A 5,475-nucleotide genomic window follows, 5' to 3' on the forward strand; every position below is an offset into this window, starting at 1 on the left:
TATTTAACAAAATTATCAAAATATGAAGGTATGATGTCTTGACATACACCATTAAGGTCAATACATTTCTGAAATTAACGTCACCATCTCTCTAACCTTTCTCTAAAGAATTCTGAACATATTCCTTTTAATTTTTTTTTTTTAATTTGGGAATCAAAAAGAATGCTAAAGGAACAAGAGCAGGGCTCTAGTGAATAGGGTCGTTTCCCAATGAAATTACTATAAGAAAATCCCTGCTAGATTTGAAGAATGTGTAAGTGTACTGTTGTGAAAAACATTACTGAAACAATGTTTCTAGCTTTTCCTTAGTAATGCAGTTTTTTTTGTTTTTTTTTAACATTTTATTAGGGGCTCATACAACTGTTATCCCAATCCATACACACATCAATTGTGTAAAGCGCATTTGTACATCAGTAATGCAGTTTTAAGTATTCTTTATATCTTTTTATAATAAGTCTTCTGTATCCTTTGTGAAAATCTATAAAAATTTGTTAAAATCTCTGAAAATAACCTCGTTGGAGTCCACAAGTACAATCACAGAACCTTCTGAGCTAACTGATATTTGCCTTGAATTTAACAGGCCTAGCTGATCCCCCCAGAAGTGCTTGGAAATTCAAATGTCTTCAATTTCAAACATTCAAAAACTAAAAAAAAAAAAAAAGGAAGGAGAGGGGAGGGAGAATTCATAATGAAACAGGAGATGTAACTTTGCTAGTAAGTGAATAGATGAGTAGATACAGTCACAGTCCCACTTGGTGATCATTCCACAATATATAACATGGGCAGCTTGCTAAAGTCAAGTGTAATTCCTTTGAGAGATGACACATTGCTTCCTAAAAGCTCTGAAGTTCCTTAAAAATGTTCTCAGTTAATCATAAACATAATAAGTATGCAAACTCTCTGAGCAGAAGCGTTTCACCAAAAACGAGCGATTCAGAGCATTAACCCAATCATTAAGGGTTTGATCCAATGAACAACTTTCTACCTAGAGAGAGTCAGTGCCAGAGACCATCTGAAGGTAATTGGAACAGGCATTCAAGGGGAAAGTTAAGCCTAAGTATGTGTCACACATGCAAAGTTTACTTTCTAGCATCTCTAAAGTCATCACTGTCTCCTCATAGGTGCAGGTCCACCTCTTCAAGCTCTGGAAACTTGGAGTTAGGCTCTGTTTTATTTGACTCTAGAGAAGAAAACTGTTGTCCAGATGTAGACATCTGTTTGCTCTTAGCACTATTGTTTCTTTCTGGTCTTGCCAATGGTGTCAGTTTGAATATGTCATTTAAAATATTCTTTCAAAATGATGACCTAAGTATGGCTAGTGATATAAAGCAATACTGTAAGCAGACGTTAACAAAAATAGTTTTGAGACTGAGAAAGCAGGTCAAATCAGAGCAGCTTTCCCTGACATACCAGAGAGAAACAGAATTTGTGATGTATTGCAGTTCCATTCAATAAATATGTCTGTGATAGGATTAAATATAAATGAATAAAAACATGTTAAAAACAAAATCCCTGATACCAATAAAAATCACCCCATAGCTCGATGAAACACACAAAGCCTCTCGTTCTTTGAGGCTTCCTCACCCACCACTATCATGACCCCAGCATTCCCTGCGGGCTATACTGGAGCGTGTGCTTAGGTACAGATAAGAACTGACAATGACACATGGAATCCAGGTCAGATAAACCCCTCAGGAACAGAAATGGGAGTAGCGATACCAGGATGATAAGGGGGAGGTGGGGAGAGGAGAGGGGGAGAAACCACTGGGGAAGGCAGAAAGCAGTAGGTGTAAGGTATGAAAATTATAATAATTTACAGTTTATCAAGGGGTCACGAGGGTCAGAAGGTGTTGGGTAAAGAGAGGAGCTGATACCAAGGTCTCAAATAGAAAGTAAATGTTTAGAAAATGGTGATGGCAACATATGTACAAATATGCTTGATACAATTGATGTATGGATTGTTATCAGATCTGTAAGAGCCCTCAATAAATTGATCTTTAAAAATTATAATAAACATAAAATAAATTAAAATTACTCACCACCACCCACCCACTACCAGTGAGTTGAATGCAACTCATTAACAACTCTGTATAGGATTTCTGAGACTGTGGATGTTTATTGGAACAGATAGTCTCATTTCCTTCCATGGTAGAGTTGATGATAAGTAGCCCATCACTGAACCCAAAACATCACCCACCACCACCACCACCAATAACAAGCTTGTGGCTATTAGTCCAATATCACTAATAATTAAAACTAAACCCACATAAATAGAAGAGGATCTTCTAATTATCTCCTATTTATGAGAATTTAGGTTTAATTGCTAGTGGTGGTAAGATGTGGGGTTTTATTGAATTTTAATGGGTCTTTTTAGGATTAATAGTATCTTTAGAATATTTAGGGGAGATATTGGTGGGATTTGGTTATACAATGCTTATGGCCATGTCGTTGATTCCAAATCCTAGTGTCACTGTACAGATTTCTGAGGCTGTAAATCCTTATGGGAGCAGATAACTTCACCTTTCTCCCTCAGAGCTTCTAGTCAATTCGAACCACCAACTCTGTAGTTGATAGTCCAATGCTTAACCCACAGCATCACCAGGGCTCTTTAAAAAAGAATTACTTGTTAATTTAATTTATCCTTAAAATACTAACTACTTAAGGTGGAATATCAAGCAATCACTAATGAATTTTTAAGTGAATGTGAAATCTTAAAGAAATTTTCATATTATTTTATTTTCCTTAGGGATCATTCTATTTTATTAAAAAACAAAACCAGCAGAAACAAAGGAGAAGGAATTCTGAAGAACACCACGGCTGGGTAAAGGTCAGGGATGAGAGAGAAGAGAAGCGGGGGACATCCAGAGACCCAAGTCAGGCAGGAAGGAGGCTGCTAAGGATGCGCCATCTCATTTGATGACGATTTTCTGATGCAGAGCTCGGGCCCGGGGCCTGGGAGGGGCTCAGGAGGTGGGGGGCCAGGGCCCAGGGCTGAGGCAGTTGGTGGCAGTCCATGGGCAGTGATGTACTTCTTGTAGGCCTCACGAATGAGCCTGAAGGCTCGGGCACTAGCGTAGGGTATGTCTGTAACCGGGTCTCGGTATAGGGCTGGGCGATGTGTCACTGGGCAGACTTCCCGAACAGGGACCTTTGGAGGCCGCCCTTGGGGGAACCATTCCTCAAATGTCGCATCGTCACTAAAAGTGATGAGGTGCGTGAGCAGCGGACAGCGGGGATGACAGGTCCGGTTCCAGCGTGGGGAGTCGGTGTTGAAGCTGTGGGACCAGGTTCAAGTCCTTCCACATCCACATTCTCTTGCTTGGGGCCTGGCTCCCCAACAAGTGGCACTGTCACAGAGTGATGGGTGATAATGGGCCCAGGGACCTTCCGTTTCTTGTGAACCTGCTTCTTTTTGTCAGCCTCAAGTCGCTCATATGTCTCCAGTGAGCGGAGGTTGAGCCCTCTGTGATCTTGGCCTCCCTAAGCAGCTCCTCCTGGGTCAGTGGTCGCTCATAGTGGGGCCCCTTTCGCCGCCGTGACTGGCCCTGCCTCTCCTGTACCCGGGGGAATGTTTGTCGCGTGTGCTCCGCTGTAGACTGACGCATACACTTCCGACTGTCAGAGCCATCATCCTGCAGTTCAAGCGGCAGCAGTGCTTTCTCTTCTGGAGCCTTCTGAGAGCTACCAGCTGGGGTGCTAACCTTTCGAGGCCTTAAACCCCTGAGAGGTTCCTTTTAGGGCTTGGTGACTATCCGGCGCTTCCTTCTTGGCTCTTCGCTTCTCCGATGTCAAAATCAGAGTCCGCCTCATCCTCTGTGTCTGACTGGTCTCCTTGATACTCATCATCGCCTGCTTCCTCTGTAAACCCCCCATAAGTCGTCTGGTAGAATTCATCTTCCTCCTCGGCCTCCAAGAGCACCGAAAGGCAATTCCCGGCGGTCTTCCGGGGGCCCCGGCCCCCAGCCAAACTCATACCGACCCCGAGACTGCGCCGCCACCCGAAATTTTCATATTATTAAACTGCTGTTGATCATTTTCACATTCCTAGAGTCAGTTTAAAAGTTAATCCAATGCCTGTTAGGTATGCATATAATCTCATCAATTTAATACATGTTCTGACCCATATTTGACAATTCATTGGGTAATAAAAAATAACCGTGGCAAGGAAAACCCCAGATATTAAGATTTTATTTTGTTACATGATAAAGATTTCAAACAATATAAAATCCTTTGAAGGATAGCCATAACAAAAAGCAACAAGCAAACTTTACTGGCTTGGTGCCATAAAGCATAGCTGGGGAGGGTGCAGGTTTCTGTTGTTAAAGCTCTAGCACTCGTGTTGGAAATGGTCTGTTGTCTTCAGAGATGTGGCCTCCAGGGGATGGTGAATATGTTTGGACTCAGTGAGGGAACATTCAGAAAATTATGTCATCATGGCAGCCTTTCTCCCAAAATCTTCCAAAGAATATGGGAGACTTATCTTGAAATTACATTTTAAGAGGGAGTACCAAAAAAAACATTGGAATTGTGCTGGGCAGAGCAGAACTTCCATAGTACGCATTTTTCCTACTGGATGAGCAATCAGCAACTTGCTCTGAGTTAGTGCACCCAGCGACGTCTCCTAGGAAGGTTCTCTGGTCACAGTGAAATTTTTCATAATGCTGTTTTGCTCAAACCTCATTATTTTTGTTTTGTTTTGATCTGTTTTTGTGATGGCTGATTTAAGAGAACAGCATGCGGCTGAGAAATTTTGTTTCCTGCTCGGGAAAAATGCCGCAGAAACTGTTGCGGTGTTGAACACAGCTTACAAGGACAGTGCTATAGGAAAAACCTCAGGTGTATGAAAGGTTTTCTCATTTCAAAAGAGGTGAAATGTCGAGTAATGACAAATCTTGTTCTGGATGTCCATTAATTTCCAGAATGGATGAAAAAGTCAACTCTTAGTGCATTTGGAGTTCATTCCATCATGTCAGACTGTTAATCAAGCTTTCTATTTAGAGGTTCTGAAAAGATTGTATAACCGTGTGCAACAAAATAGGCATGATTTGTGGCAGGCAGGGGACTGATTTTGCCACCACAACAATGCACCTGCTCACACAGCCATTTCAGTGAGTCAGTTTTTGGCAAAAAGCAACATACCTCTCTTGCCCCATGCACCTTACTCACCTGACCTCACTCTGTGTGACTTCTTTTTGTTTCCACAAATGAAGATGAACGTGAAAGGACAGCGATTTGATGATGTGGAAGAAGTGAAGAAAAAAAACAAGGGAGGTGCTGTCAGCTATCCAAACAGATGAGTTTGAAAAATGTTTCCAAGAGTGGAATTGCAGATATGACAAATGTATTGTGTAATGGAGACTACTTTGAAGGTGATAAGGTTGTTTTGTAAAAAAAAAAAAAATTAAATACATAGCTTTGAGGGAAAAAAATCTGTTTGGGGATGTACCCCTCATAGTTTAATGACTTCAAAGCCTC

At 41.4% G+C, this 5,475-nt stretch overlaps 1 pseudogene; it reads right to left on the bottom strand.

The window, feature by feature from the left end:
- Positions 1–2,824: 2,824 nt before the first annotated feature.
- Positions 2,825–3,973, bottom strand: LOC101661083 (annotated as a pseudogene).
- Positions 3,974–5,475: the final 1,502 nt, after the last annotated feature.

Source organism: Echinops telfairi, unplaced genomic scaffold, assembly GCF_000313985.2.
Source record: "Echinops telfairi isolate 266 unplaced genomic scaffold, ASM31398v2 ScPeMD7_23;HRSCAF=83, whole genome shotgun sequence".
NCBI lineage: Eukaryota > Metazoa > Chordata > Mammalia > Afrosoricida > Tenrecidae > Echinops > Echinops telfairi.